General features: G+C 42.2%; 1 protein-coding gene across 7 annotated transcripts in view; it reads right to left on the reverse strand.

Moving 5' to 3' along the window:
* The window catches only part of LOC119257877 (IQCJ-SCHIP1 readthrough transcript protein), a 657,554-nt gene that overhangs the window by 49,493 nt on the left and 591,706 nt on the right, over positions 1-16,355 (reverse strand). The window lies entirely within an intron of this gene.

A 16,355-nucleotide genomic window follows, 5' to 3' on the forward strand; every position in this document is an offset into this window, starting at 1 on the left:
ATAAATGGTTCTCACCATAAATTTAAATGAATTTGAACCACCAAAAGTTTTAAAACTTCAAAAGGAATATTATTTTTAAGCTATGTTAATGTCTATCCTAATCTGCCTTAAAACTCTTACTAATAACCACACAGGCTTTATTATGTTGGGATAGAGAAAAAATAGTATTCTTTGCCTGAGGAATGAAATCAACATGTTTGACAAGTTTTCATATCAAGCTCTATCTTAAGGAATGGTGAGAGTTTGTGTTAGAATTATTTGGTAATATATTTTAAATTTTATAACAGCTTCTGTTTCTTGGAAAAAGAAAAACCTATTTTTATAAATATTCTTAATTTTTACTACTTGAGATTCAAATAGGAGGAAGGTTTAACCACCCCAGTCATCTGCACAACTCACTCCCACTTAGGGCTTCAGCCCTCCCCCTTAGGGCACAAAGGCAGCTAAGGAGACAGAACCTGCAGTCCCACAGGCTCACCTTTTGATACAGGACTCAGTGAGTGCAATGCAAAACACTCTGGAGATGTGCCCCTATGGAGCTCTACCCTGGAATGTGGGAGAGACAGCTGGACTTCCTTGCTGTTCACTGACACTAATGCTGGGTTAGTTCTGGGTTAGATATAAAAGAAAGAGGAATGAAATATTTCAGGTAAAGGAAATGATATGCAACAGTCCCCATCCTGAATGCCATCCTTCCCTGCTGCTGAATGATCTGCACAGGACAGACACAGAGACCTTTGTGTGGAGGTCTTTGAAATACAATCACCTAAAGAAGGTTCTAGAATGCCAAGTACATGCAAGTAAAAGTAGGCCAAAGTAAAGTTCCTTTTGCAAGGTAGCAAATAAGATGAAATGGAAATTTTACACCAAATATTGCAGGCATAAGCTCAACTTGCCAAGACAGAACAACTTCAGCTTCAGACCTGTTCATTTCACTCAAGTTGCAAGTCGCTACTTGGAAGACCTATGGCCTTAAGACTCAGGAATCGCCTTTCAAGCTACACCAGGTCTAAAAAGTTGCTTCCTGGACTCTGGTCCCTTCTGAAACTGAAGGCCCCAGGATATATTACATAAGCTCCTGAAGACATTTATCATGTGTTGTTTAAAAAAAGTCTAAACATGATCCCACTCTTCACAGTTGCTGTTCCATAAATAGTGGAAATGACTCAGAGGTGGCTCTGGGGAGAACAGATTACTGACAATTGTATCCCCAAATCCTGTCAAAAATATCCTCTCAAGTGGTACAAACCAGATGAGAGAGAGAATATATCAAGCAGGTGTCCCTTCTCAGTCATTCATTGGAGAGGACTTTGGGTTACAAATTAAACTGTGATTTGCTGGTACGAGAAGCCGTTCAACAAACTGTTTCAAGAACATATAATTTAAAATAACTTACCAAACTCCTAAAATGTGTTATTTTTGGATTTTAAAATATCGACAAACTGTTTAATTATGGTCTAGGTAGCACTGGGATTCTTTTTTCTTCTCAGGTCTTTACAACTTTTCTTTCCATAATAAATATTGGGTCTCAGATTTAGGTGGGATGTCAAGAAATGATTGAATCTAGCACTGATTTTCCAGATATGGAAACTGAGATGGAAATCATGATATAGCCAAGACCATAAATCTTACAACAACAACAAAGTAAGAAAAAAAGCTTCATGATATTCTGGGTTCATACCACGTCAGTCACCTCATGCAACACTGCTAAGTGAGTATCCACCAGATTTAGAGAAATGAATCCTTCTCACTGAGCAAATGTAGACTGGCCTACACCAATGTCTCATAAGAGTGAGGTGGTGATGAGCTCCACCGAAATCCAAATCTGTGGCGGCTCCTGAGAGCAATGTTACAATTGCCACAATCTCGCATCAATAATGGGTGGCTGTGCTGTCTTGGCACAATGCTCTCTGCCCCTGTGAGCTGGACTGGACAGTCAATGACGGGTAAGATCAGGAAGTGAGTCCTGACAACCTAAGACAGACGCAGTCCCCGAGGGGATTTTGGTTCCCACCTGTTCATCCGTGGAAAATAACAGGAACAATCAGGCCTGTGAGTAGTTGAGGCACCACCAAAATATGTTGCCAGTAACTAGGCTCATAGTAAAGGAATGCAACCATGGAAACAGATTATATTACTTGTAGTAAACAATATAAGCAAACACAATCATGAGAATAAATGATAAATATAGGATAAAAATACATTAATGATAGAAAATATATAATCATAACAATGAATCAGAAGATCTAGAACAAACCTCCAGCAAGGAGGATAAAGTATGAAATGTTCTTGATTTGTATTTGATTTTGTGATAATTAATAAGCAAGATGTAATGATATGTGTTACGGCAATCACGTATACTTTGATAATGATTAACCACATTTTGTGCAAAACACAATGAAGCAATTAGAGAAGAAATGTATAAAAAAAAAAGACTGCTTTCAATAAATTGCACTCAGATTTTCACTCTCCCTTGAGTGTGTCTGTGTGTCATTCTTTCTTGTCCCTCGCCCTAAGTCCTTCGACCACCTTTAGCTCATTCTCAATCAACCCTGAGATTGTCTCAATCTCCCGCCACCGCTGGGCTGGTCCGCGGCACAAATCTAAGGTATATTTTATTTATTTATTTTTTAAAGATTCATTTATTTATCCAAGCACTGGGGTACAGGCCAGAGGGGCGGGAGGGTGAGAGAATTCACCAGAGACAGAGCAGGGAGCAGAACAGGCAGAAGGACCAAAAACACTGCTGAGGGGAGCAGCAGGCAAGACAGGAGAGGTCTGTGGATATCTCCCTGGCTGGACGGGAATTGAACCCACGCTGCAGAGACTGCAGACAGCTTCACAGCGCTGCGCTCAACCAGCTGTGCACCGGGGAGTCCCTAAGGTATGTTTTAAAGGGAGAGAAATTAGACTATTTGGAATGAAGTTATTGTTCCTGTTTCTGCCACCAAGCAAACTATTGTCTTTAAATTCAGAAAAGTATTTTTCATTTGTGGCCCTTAAAAGCAACATAATGGACTGTAAATAGAGTGGTAAAAGGCAGTACCTGCAGATCCTCTGAACCTAATCTCAGAATTGAATCACTGGTGTCTGAACTGGAAGGTCAAGGGAAATTTCTGGCACATGCTTTCTGGCTTGTGAAGAGTTTGGCTCACACCTTTGAACTCCCTGAATAATGCACTTAATATTTGTACATTTAATTGCATGTAAAATTTACCTCAGAAGAATTTAAAAAGAATTTAAAAAGCTCTAGTCAACAGCTCTCTCTAGTCAACAGCTCTCATTAATGATATATAGGCAGTTTTAGTTGTTTAGCCTATGTCTGTAATTTACTTTGAAGGGCATCTAATATATGAGATGGATAGAGGGATGGGGTTGATGAAAAACTGTGACAAAGCAAGTCTAATAAGACATTAATTGTAGGATCTGGATGGAGCATAATGAGTTGCCTAAAATTTTTCATCTTGAAAATATTTATAATGAAATCTGGAGGAAAAATGAAGTTATTGGCATGAGGGGGGTGAGCAAGGAACTCATCCTTTTAAGCAATGACTTTTAAGCTTTTCTTTAGGAATTTGGGGAAAATGGGAAGGCATTTTACAGAGCTTTAACTTGTACTTCTTTATAGGGTTTTGTCAGAAGAAAAGGAATTGAAGAAAATTAACCCTGTCTACAAGAAGAAAATCCAGGCCACCTGTAACAACACACCTTAGAAAATGGCTGCACAGTTTACACAGTATTTTCCCCAATGTCTTCCTTGATACTTAGAACCTTATGGTTGAAACAAACTCCTGCTGTATACCATGGGAAGGAGTATTTCAACTCCTCAAGGAGTTTGGTAAGGGAAGTAAGCAACATACAAATGACTGTTTAATGATGAATGAGTTAAGGACCTCCCAAGAAATTTTGTTCTTTGCTCATTAGGAATTCTGGAGACAAGAGACTTAGCCAGGGTAATCCAGGAGACAGTAACAATCTTATTTGTTCATTCTTTTCTATTTCTAGATTCTATTTCTATTCTCTTAGAACTTAGATCTTAGTTGGTTTATTCCGTGCCATTATCTCCTGCATCTGAAACAGTAACTGGCATATTGTAGACAATAAATATCATTAATGAAAGAATAAACGATTATGACTTCAGAAAGTTACCTCATTTCTCTTAGTCTCAGTTTCCTCATTTATAAGCTAAGGATGTTGATTGTTTGCTGGGCTGATGACTGGATGAGATGCAAATAACATGTCAAACAGATCTAAGGTACTCAGGAAAGGAAAAGAAATGGACTTTGCCCTTTCCTAAAGAAAAGGCAATAACACTCCAAGGAATACAGGGAGGCCTGAAGGATGGGAGTGATAATGGGGTGAGGAATGTGGCAATAACAAAGTCTGATTTTTTACCATAAGATTTTGTGTTGAAGACCACTATGGAAAGCTGTATGGAGGTTCCTCAATTTCTAAAAATGGAGCTACCACATGACCCAGCAATTCCACTCCTAGGGATCTACCCAAAGGACACAAAAACATTGACTCAAAAGAACACCTGCACCCTTATGTTCATTGTAGCACTATTTACAATAGGTAAAACCTGGAAACAACCCCAATGCCCAAAAATAGATGACTGGATCAGGAAGATGTGGTATATATACACAATGGGATATTACTCAGCAATCAAAAAAGATAAAATCATGCCGTTCGCAGCAACATGGATGGAACTAGAAGGAATTATGCTCAGTGAAATAAGCCAGAAGGAAAAAGAAAAATATCGGATGGTTTCACTTATAGCAGGAATATAGGGGAACCAAATAAGATATCAGTGTAAAAATATAATAACAGTACAAAACACAACAAAGCAAAAACAGACAATTATAAATCAGAGACATCCTGCAGGGGAGGAGGGAGAGAGGGAGAAACACAGGGGACTGAGGTGATGGTGCACGGGTGCATTGGTGAAGGAAACTCTATGGGGACTACACCTGAGGGAGTGGGGGAAGCAAATATTGCTTAAAAATGAACAATGATGTAAAAAATAAAAAAATTAATATTAAAAAAAGATTTTGTTTTGAAGGTCCAGGAGGCAACTGGAGCATAAGAGGGAAGTTGGGCCAACAGGTATAACATGGGGGTCTTTTGCAGGAAGAGGGTGTTGAAGTTGTGGAAATGAATTAGCTTCAAGAGAAAATGCAGAGAATGATTTAATGATTTAATGAAAAGCAAAGGCAGCACTGTACTAGGCACAATAATAACCCTCCCTCCGCACTCCGCCTCCCCCCACACCCCCCCCACCTGGAAAAAGGGAATGGAGGGTGCTGATCAGCTGCCGTTCAGATGCAGAGAGTACCCAGGTGGGCCCAGTGCAATCACAAGGGTCCTTAAGAGACAGAAGAGAAAGACCCAGAGAAATTCAGCCCAATGCTGTTGGCTTTAAAGACAAAAGAAGGCATCACAAGCCAAGGGATGTGAGAAGCCTCTAGAACATGGAAAAGTAAAGGACTACAGCCCCCAAGGATTGAAGCTCTGTTGACACCTTGGTTTTTGTCCAGTGAGACTCACTGTGACTTCTGACTGCAGAATTACAATAAATTGGTGTTGACTTAAGTCACTAAGTTTGGGGTAACTGTTTATAGCAACAATAGAAAATTTCCCCTTGAGTGAAAACCCACATTTGTAGGGCAAGAGGAAGCAAAAGGGGTGTGGTTAAAAAGATGAGAGGAAAACTAATATCAATGTAATGAGAGGTCAAGGGCTCTATGGTTTCAAACACTGCTGGGCAGCAGAAAAGGCAATGGGATGACAGTGAAGTAACCAAAAGTCCTTACTTTTGACTATTAGGAAGTCATCTGTTACCCCTGAGTGAAAAACTTCAATAGCAATGTGTTGGGGTGGATGTCAGGTTACACATACATGATTAAGAAGATGAAAGACTGAGTAGAGGACAGTTTATAAATACATTTGTTGGTAAATTACAGGATCAGGGAAGTAGCTTGGTGTATAAATGAATCAAAAGGTGGATGTTATGGCTGTTTTTAAGATGACAAGATTCAAATTAGCAGGAAGAAGCCAGTGCTAGGAAGGAGAAACTGACAATGTTGGGTGGAAGTAACTGCAGGCCAGATTGGGAGAGTCAGGTCAGGTGCACGGTAGATATTCTTTCAGCTTTGGAACTGAGCACACAGTGAAAAAGTCACAATGTAGTGCTGGGTTAGGAGGAGGTCCTGGTGGGGTTGGGAAGGTCAAGGGTACCATTGGGACTGCGGTCAGTGAGACCTGGGCAGGAGGGCAGCCAGAGTGGGTCAGAGAGGCAGACTGGCGAGGAAGGAGCTTTCCAAGGGTGTTTGTAGGCCTATAGATGTATTCCTTAAGAATATTCAATTGATACTGTAGAAGATCAAGAAAAACAAATGGAATGGATGAAACTTACAAGATATGTTAAGTGAGCGTGTGGTAATTTGTCCAAGCTGAACAGTATGTGTAAGATGTGTGAGAAAGCAAGTAGAGGCAGAATACATGAGCTGTATTCAGTACTAATAAACAAGTCAGTGGTCTGGATGTGCAAGCCCTATACTGCGGATCCCAGAAGGGGTGAAAGTACTACAGAAACACAAATAGTACTCCTGTACTGTGAGATGCAGAAACAGGAAGTGAAATAATATAGACAAAGCTTATCATTTTTTTATCCTTATAGTCAAGAAATAAGAAACCTGGGCCTCCCTGGTGGTGCAGGCGGTTGAGTGCAGCGCAGTGAAGCTGTCCACAGCCTCTTCAGTGCCGGTTCTATCCCCGCAGGCCTCGGAGCAACCACATAGGGAGCAGACATCTCCAGTCTCGCCCGCTGCTCCCCTCAGCAGTGTATTTCAGTCAGTCTGCCTGTTCTGGTCCCCGCTCTGTCTCTGGTGAAACCTCTCACCCTCCCGCACATCTGGCCTGTACCCTGGCTCTTGTATAAATAAAATAAATCTTTAAAAAAAAAAAAAAGAAATAAGAATCCTACCTGAGAGTCTCATAAGCTATATGAACTAATTTACTCTGAAGTTTTGACAATTCTAACACTTTCTCTTTTCTTCTTTTAATTACTAGAATATGCTTTAAAAATATAAACCAATATACAAAAAAGTATTTTTAAGTAATGATAAAGCTATTTGCTCATATTTAAGATTTTTATCTATTAAGCCTTCAGTGGGTAAATGAGGCTATTTTGTTAAACCCAAACATCTGAAAATAGAATTTACAGATGTCAGTTGTAGTCTTATTCCAATTGCGTTTTTACATCTACTTCTATATTTTGTTTGTGCCACATTAAAAGAATCCAATTTCACAGAGATTAAATCGTTAGAAATGTTAGAGCTTTTAAATAAATGTTTCAGTCCTTTTTAATATATTATGCTGAAATCTCTAGCTATTCTTCAGTATACATGTCCAGAAGCTTGAAAGCAAAGTAACAGGATATTTATTTCAAAACTGACTTACTAACTGGGCCTCCCCGGTGGCGCAGCGGTTGAGCGCTGGGTTGCGAAGCTGCCCGCAGCCTCTGCAGCGCCGGTTCAATCCCCGGCTGCTCCCCGGCCACCAGAGGAGGGTCCCACATGGCGCGCAGACCTCTCCTGCCGCCCGCTGCTCCCCTCAGCAGTGTACTTCGGTCCTTCTGCCTGCTCTGCTCCCCACTCTGGCTCTGGTGAATTCTCTCACCCTCCCGTGCTTCTGACTGTACCCAGTGCTTGTATAAATAAATAAATAAATCTTTAAAAAAAAAAAAAAAAAAAAAAAAACTGACTTACTAACTATATAAAGCAATTATTTCTTACTATAAACAAGAGAAGACAGAGCACCCACACTCACAATTGGTTATCATCTAGAACCTTCTCCTTTGATATACTGCCATTCACTCATCAGTTTACAAACCATCTACTAGGCTAGATGAGAGAATGTGCCAAACAGGTGTGCCTGGCCCTCACCTGGCCCTGAACCTTCCTGGGCCTCTTGGACAGCTCAGATCAAGTGCCCTGCTAGCACATGCATAGACAGGAATATTCAGAAAGGCCAGTATAGAACTACCACTTTCATAGTCAATGGCACAAGAACAAGTTCTATTTTGAGGACTACTTAACATGGCAGGATAAATTAATATGCTGATGTCAAAAAAGGGGGTGGAAAGAAATACTTTGCATAGCTGTGAGGGCATGAATCACTACAATTTGGGTTGAAACTGTTACACTGCTCTTACAGGACAAACTTGCTCCAAAAGTCCAAAAGCCACACAATCTCATCTGTGTCTATATCTTGAATTATTTTCACATTTCAGAATTCCTTAATTTTCAATTCGATTTTTTTTGGGGGGGACTGAGGATGAGGTGTTTAGCAGTTCATATTATAGGTGCAAATGAAGCTCCAAAAATACCTCCTGCAGCCCTGCGCTTCCACAGAAATGGCTTGAAACCTAATGCATCAGGCAGAGCTATAGCAGGCAGCCTCCCTCTCCCTCTGGAAGAATGAGATGGTTTCTATTTCAATAGAATCTGCCAAAGTGCTTGTTTATTGGACATAGTCCTAGTCCTCTCCTACAGTACTTTCTGGCCAATGCTGACTGAAATTCGCACCCTGTAGAAATAGTAACTGACTCATGGATAAATTTGGGTGAAGTCTATATGGTTTCATCCCAAATTTACGTCATTGTTTAAGGACCCTTTTTTTTAAGTCTCTGTTTCTCAGCCTTTGGAGTCAGAAAAGGCAATGGTGAAAAGAGTGAAGGGTAGCGTAAACCTGACAGGGCTAGTGCAAGACTTTCCAGATAAAAATAAGTTGGTCTGTCAAAGAGACCAAGCCAGAACTAGCACCAAGTGTGAGTGTGTGTGTGAGCAGCTGAGAGAGTGTGTGTGGGAGATACACCTCCCCTTCCTCCTTCCAGGTTTTTTTTTTTAGTAGACCAGATTGTCTTACCCACCAACAGAAGTGTGTTTACCTTGAGCAATATGTGCGATCCCTGATAACAAAAAGGTTGTTCACTTCTCCTGCGTGGTGGCTGGTTTAAAAACCGACTACCAGAGTATTAGGACAGGGACTGACCCACATCTTGAAGAAAGGTGACCTCTAGTGGACAACAGTGTTTTTCAAGCTACGAAGAGGATTGTAAAACAAAATGTTGAAAAATGTTCCATTGTTCTATTGAGATTTCAGTGATTTTTTTTCTTTTCTTTTTTTTTTTTTTTAAAAGATTTATTTATTTATTTATACAAGCACTGGGTACAGTCAGAAGCGCGGGAGGGTGAGAGAATTCACCAGAGCCAGAGCGGGAAACAGAACAGGTAGACTGACGAAATACACTGCTGAGGGGAGTAGCGGGCGCGGCAGGAGAGGTCTGTCGCTCCATATGGGACCCTCGCCTGGTGGCCTGGGATTGAACCGACGCTGCAGAGGCTGCGGGCAGCTTTGCAGCCCCGCGCTCAACCGCTGCGCTACCAGGGGAGGTCCAATTTCAGTGATGTTTTAAATACCAAACATAAATAGAAATATATAAGTCTTCAGTTACATTGTAAAAGAGGATAAAGGTTACAGAAATGCCAATACATCCCACATTACCACTTAGGTCACTTTTGATTCTGGACTTGATGGAGTAGTGAACCAGGAGTTAAAGACTTGGGTTCCTAGCTCAGCTGTACCTCTTACTGGTTGTGTTCTCTGGGGCAGCTTCCTATTAGAACCTATATTTCCCAATCTATAAAATGGGTAGTCTCACAAATTCTCATTTCTCTGTCTCCTGCCCCCAGACCACTTCCAGGTAGTCAGATGGCTATCTTTTAAAATTAAGTTTATTTTATATCATGAGATTTCCAAATCAGTCACAGCAACAAAAAAATTGATACTAATTTTATAATTAATAGAAATATACTAGCATTTGGCGAATTAGCAAAAAACTCTTGGATTTCAATTCAAGGTCATCTATAAGTGTGATGAAGGTAAAGCACTGACTTTTTTTCTTTTCCTTTTGACTGGAAAACAATTTCAAAACTAAACACATAACATTGCTTTTTATCATGAAGTTTTAATTTATTATGAAATCTAGAACTACTAGAGGTTTGTTTGATAAAATAGAGCTTTACAATGATGAAAGGAAGGGAAACAATTTACATAGTACTTCTTTTCTGAAATCTGCTCATCAGCTGATATATTTTCCTAGTTGTCACTGAATACAGAATAGTGGTATAATAACTTATTATTAACTCTATTAACATAATATCTAAGTAAGTATTAAAAATTTTAGTGGTCCTTAAATCTTTTTTTTTTAGTATCAGAATAGTGTTGAAATGCTATTAGCTATAATGGGATTTAGTCCTTAAGAACGTCCTCGATGGTCTCTAATCAGGGCCAGTTAAGCAGCGATATGAACTCAGTTTATGATCTTTCTCTCACCCCTCAAAAGAGGGGTTCAAGTCATTTTAGTTGCTAATGGGCAAGTGAACCAACAATGACCTGAAAAGTTATCCGAAATATAATAAAAGTGCCAGAATAACATTAAATGATTTCATTAACTTGCTTTATCTTGAAGCTATTGCATGAGGAAAATTTCCCATCTTTTAGAAGCAAAGTCTTTCAGACTATTAAGGGACAAGTTAGGGAGTTATGCTGCTCCGAGCCGTGGACGAGGTGAGCCTCACAGAGAACAGGATTAAATGAGTCATAGATTCTTCACAAGCTGGGGTGCTAATCCCGATGCTTCTCAAACTAATTTAAACCAGCTTTCTTTTGTGAACAGCTAAGAGCCTCTTTCAGACACATAAGCTGGGCCAACAAAATGTTCACTTACTGCAAGTGCTCTATTTCTTTCATTGTTTCATTTTCTACTAAAATGCAAGATAGAAACCCCCCCGCTGTTCAGATACCTGTCTACCCCCATCCCATACTTCTCCCCACAGCCCCCAGTCTGAGAGACTCCAAGGGTAGGGGAGGTAGCTTGTCGGTACTTCTGACATTCCATCAAAGCAAAACAACAACAAACCCCAATGAAACAAGAACCTAGAAAAACAGACAAATCCAGTGTGTGCCAACCCCAGTACTTCTTCTTAGCCTCCAACTTCCGGCACAATTTTGAGAACCTTTTGAATCAATGTTTTTGTGTTCTTTGGGTAGATCCCTAGTAGTGGAATTGCCAAGTCATATGGTAGCTCCATTTTTAGCAGGTTGAGGAATCTCCACACAGCTTTCCATAGTGGTTGGACCAGTTTGCACCTAAAACATTGATTCAAAAGAGCACCTGTACCCCTATGTTTATTGCAGCACTATTTACAATAGGTAAAACCTGGAAACAATCCAAATGCCCAAAAATAAATGACTGGATCAAGAAGATGCAGCATATATACACAGTGGAATATTATTCAGCAATTAAAAAGATAAACTCATGCCATTTGCAGCAACACGGATAAAACTAGAAGGAATTATGCTCGGTGAAATAAGCCAGAAGGAAAAAGAAAAATATCGGATAGTTTTACTTATAGCAGGAATATAGGGGAATCCAATAAGACATCAGCGTAAAAAAATAATAATAGTACAAAACACAACAAAGCAAAAAAGGACAATCATAAATCTGAGACATCCTGCAGGGGAGGAGGAGGGAGAGGGATCAGAGGGAGGGAGGGAGGAGCACAGGGGACTGAGGTGATGGCGCACGGGTGCATTGGTGAAGGAAACTCTATGGGGACTACACCTAAGGGGGTGGGGAAGCAAATATTGTTTAAAAATGAACAATGATGTAAAAAATTAAAATAATAATAATTTTGAGAAGCTGCAGTCAGTGCAAAAAGCAGTGGGCCCTTCTATGCATGCTTTAAGCTACTTGTGTTTTGAGTGTTTAAAATCAAATTCATTTCCCAAAGGACAGAATTTCTTCAGCAGAGTTGTCACTATCACTGAGATATTAGACTTTTCACCCTAATTTTCCATGACATAGATTTATAAGACAACATTTTAAAAGAAATTAAGAAATTTCGCCCCATTACTCATTCAGCTGCTCCTGAATCGTGAAGAGTGTGACGGCTACAGCGCTGGCCCTGCTGAAGCTGGAAAGCCCATGGATCTCGTTCCAACACCAGTCAGCAAAATTGACTCTCTCAGATGAGTCGTTGTAGGGACTTTGCTTTTCTGAGCTGGTGAGTGGGATGAGGCGGGTTTGCATCTACCCCCAAACACACGAGGGTTCCATGTGGTACCTATGCCTGCCCTGCCCTGCCCGAGTTCTTTTCTTTCCCAGAGGTCACTGCTCAAGATGCACACACTACCAGCTGGGAACGGATGTCTCAGGTGAAGAGAACAGTCCCATATCCAGACCAGAAGTGCTCTCTGGAAGGATTGAATGCTCTGGCATGATCAACCATAATGCAGTCATGCTTCGCTTGGAGTAAAAAATAACTTTCAGCTTTTCAACTTATTAATGCCTACGTGAGTAATGACAATAAATGCCTTCTGAGAGTGATGCTCCTTCTTTGTGTTGAAAAAAAATGATTAAACTGGGAGTTCATAAGGTGTTAGCTGCACCCAATTATTTCCTTAATTACAAATGATGTGGTTAAGGTGTTTTTCATTATTTTCAAAATGCCCTTCTTTGCGGGAATGTTGACACACAGATGGGATGATAATTCAAATGACCTGGCTCTTCCATGCTCATGTTTTACCTGTTATTGGTTTCTTTAGGGGCTGGGATAAGCACAGGGTGCACTATATACTTTGGAAGGCCCTGAGCAAAATGAAAATAGGGTCCAAGAACTTCAGGACAGCAAGAGCAGGGCATTAAGCCAAATGCAGGGCTCTAAGGACCAGACCTGCCTGTGGCAAAGCCATGCACTCATGAGGCTGGTCCTGGGCAGAGATGGGGAGAAGGTAGCCAGACACACGTTTAGTATGAGATGTATGCGAGTTCTAGGGTCTGAAGGAAAGAAGTCCCTCTGGCTTCTGGCCTGCAAACATCACTGGAAAGATGTGACCCCTCTCTGTGTGAGAGGAATGAAGTTGACGGGGCTGCCGAGAGGAGGTGGATGCACTGACTGCACGTCTGTGCTGCTGTGAGGGCCTTGATGTTGTCACCACAGTTCTTCAGGTCTAGTATGAGTGGGTAAGGGTAGGCAGGTGCTGCAGGACACTGGGGATATTCTGTAACTTGGGTTAGATTTTTTTCCTGACTCCTCTCTGCTTCAGAGCAGCCCCTTCATCCTGCTATCAGCCCATGGTGTCAGCGATCTGTGCTCTGGGCAGGAGCTCTCTTCAGCCTCCAGCAGCCCTCCTTCCACTCTTTGTCCTGGAGACCACCTAGCCTTACCCCAAGGTGCTTTCCACTCCTCCTTCCTAGCTACTCTCCTCCAACTCCCAGTCACCCATTGCACACCTGTGCCTGCCTAAGTGGCTCTGTGCATGTCTCCTGGCCCAGCCCTTCTGCCTTCCCTGTCCCCACAGCCCTCCAGGGTGCCCTCTTCTGGAACATTCCCATTGCCCTCTTCTTTAACAGGAATCTGAAGGTGCTATTTCCCCTGCAGCTCTCTCAAGTGGTAGCTGCCTTCTCCCCACCTCCCTATTACCAGCAGGTTGGATGGATGGTTGGGAGTCTTCCCTGCTCCTGCCTTACTTCCAAACAAGCCTTGCTCCTCCCTGTGCCCTGCTGCCTCCCTTCCTCAGATCCTGACACCACCAGTTAGCCTCCTCCACTGCACCTGCCTATTCCTCCCCAGGTTATTCGACCTCATACCTTGCCTTGAAGAGTCGCTCTAATTTCTGGGAATTTCCATGTCTGCTACATGATCCCTCTAAAATTTTGGCCCATAGTTTCCTTGACTTCCTTCTTCCATTCTCTCTCAGTTATACCCTTTCTTGTGGTCACATCCACACCTTGCCATGACCTTCACGATTCATCTTCGAACCTCCCATTTCCCAAGTCTCCCCTCATCACTCCAGCTGTCTGGTGCTCAATCCCAACAGTTCTTCAACTGCATTGGCTCTGCGCCCCATGCACTGCCTCCCCGTCCACCACTCCCCTCCTCTCTCCGTCTCTTAGGTTCCAAGGTCCATCATTACAGCCACCAACTCTCTCACTTCTCACTCGCTCAGCTGCATCCCAAAATGTGGCTCCATGCCACGCATGGCTGTTTCCAGACTGGTGTGTGTGTTTGGAGATAAATACACAAGCACTTGAACCAATGTCACTTAAAATTCATGACGACTAATCCAGAGCGTGTCCTTGGCACTGCCTGGCCTCCTCTGTGCTTCCTGACCACTCCATCCCAGAGGCTCCTAGAAACCACGGCACTCCCTAAAGAGCCTTCCAGAACTGCCATCTGCAACTCCTCTGTTACTCTCTTTGGAACACCCTCGGGTCAGGCTTCTGTTTCCACCATGGCACGGATACGGCTCCACCGTCCCACACCCCAGGACTATCCCAACCTTCCTCAGAGATTTCCAGGAAACATTTGACACAGCGGCTTCTGAGCCAGCCCTTTCCTGGGCCCTTCCCCATAGTCAGGACTGTCCTCTGCTGGTCCCTTCTCTTTTCCCACTTTTACCACTGGAGCAGCGATGGTCAATATGGTGACCACAAGTTACACGTGTCAATTTAAATTAAAATTAGGCAAAATAAAAATTCAGTTACTCAGGTGCACCAGCTGTGTGTCACATGTGTTGAGTGACCATAGTGCTGGATGCTCAGAGAGAAAGTTTCCAGTGTCATAGCGAGTTCCACTGGACAGCACTGCACCAAGCACCCTGAATTGGCCCTTTGTCTTCCTCTCTAACTCTCTCTCTCATCTCTTGGCTGGAGACTCCAAAATGTATACCTCTAGGCTTTTTCCTGAACTCTAGACACTGACTCACCATTTCTGTTGCATCTTTAATGGGCATCTTAAACTTAGCATGCCCGAGGCTAACTCCTACTCTCTTACAGCCCCTGACTCCTGCAAACTCTTCTACCCCATCTTCCTCATTTCAGCAGATGAGAGCTTCATGCTTTCAGCTAATGAGGACTAAATCTGGGGGCATCCTGCTGCTTCCCTGCCTGTCACATCCCATAGCCCAGAGCAAATTCTCTGTGGTGGAATTTTCAAACGTACCCAGAATCTACCCACTTCTCACCACCCCCACTGCTACTATCCTGCTCAGATCTGCCATCTTTCTCCAGATTACTACAAAAGTCTTCTATCCAGACTTCCTGCTCTGGCCTTCCAACCTCTTCCACGTCTCTAACAAAACAGGGTAATTTTTCTAAAAACTGGTCTGAGTTCATCACTTTTCAGGTCTGCTCAGAGTCCTCCAGAGAAGCAGCCAAGGTACTGCTGGAACCTACAGAGACTTATATCAACATGTCCTCACCAACCTGACATTTTTTTCTTCATTCACTAAGGACCTGCCACAAAGGGACCTTAGTCAGTCTGAGACTTAAGCTAAGCATCACCCCAGGGCCTTTGCGCAGCCCATTTCTGCGGGGCATGCCATTGCCCTGAGCCTGAATTTGCCCTTTCCAGACCTCTCTTCACATGATGCAGAGCAGAGACCTTCCCTGAACCCTATTGCATCTGTGATCTCTCCTCAACACCCACAAATCCCCAGGTCCACCCACCCCTGCCCCCTGCCTTCCTTTTCTCCAGAGCACCAGGGAAATCCACATACTCCATAAGTACTCACAAGTCCTTTTTATTGCTTAACTTCTGGGACCATATCAGCTTGAGGAAGGTAGGGACATCTGTTTATTTACAGCTGCCTCTGACATGTAGAAAGCCACCTGTCATATACTGTCACCCCAAGCATTCTTGAATGATGAGTCAAAACGGTTCATATTTTCCTACTTTTCCTCAGATTTCCACCACTCCTTCCGGGTAAGATTTATTTAATTTCAGAGAGAATGAAAGCTCAAGATTTTAAAATATTCTATACTCTACTGATAAGCTCATTTGAAAATATATGCATATTTTTTTAAGAATAACTTGTCTATAATTATAATTTTTAGAAATCTGAATCATTTCCTCTCACAGAAGAAATCATAAATTCAAATGTTAGCCTTGGAGTGTGATTTATCTTTAAAGTGGCAGAAATTCCTAATACTTCTGATTAAGGTGGGTACAGGGTTGGGGGGAAGGTAGAAGCACCCTGACTACAGAACTGGTTCTGCGCTCTCACTCTGTAAAAATAACCTCAAACCTCAAACTCTAACTTTAGGTCTGTGCTCCCAGAGCCACAGAAGTCTTTCTACCAATGTCCATTTAGAGTCTGGTGGGAGCAGGAAGTGGCCAACAGTGGATTCCCCAAGTGTATAAGCCTGGAACCAGCAATAACCTTCATTCAAGCCTAGAAATTACTGACCGAACCCAACTAAGATGGACTGGCCAGGGAGATATGCT

Source organism: Talpa occidentalis, unplaced genomic scaffold, assembly GCF_014898055.3.
Source record: "Talpa occidentalis isolate TD23 unplaced genomic scaffold, MPIMG_talOcc4v2.1 talOcc4.4, whole genome shotgun sequence".
In the NCBI taxonomy this organism is placed as follows: Eukaryota; Metazoa; Chordata; class Mammalia; order Eulipotyphla; family Talpidae; genus Talpa; species Talpa occidentalis.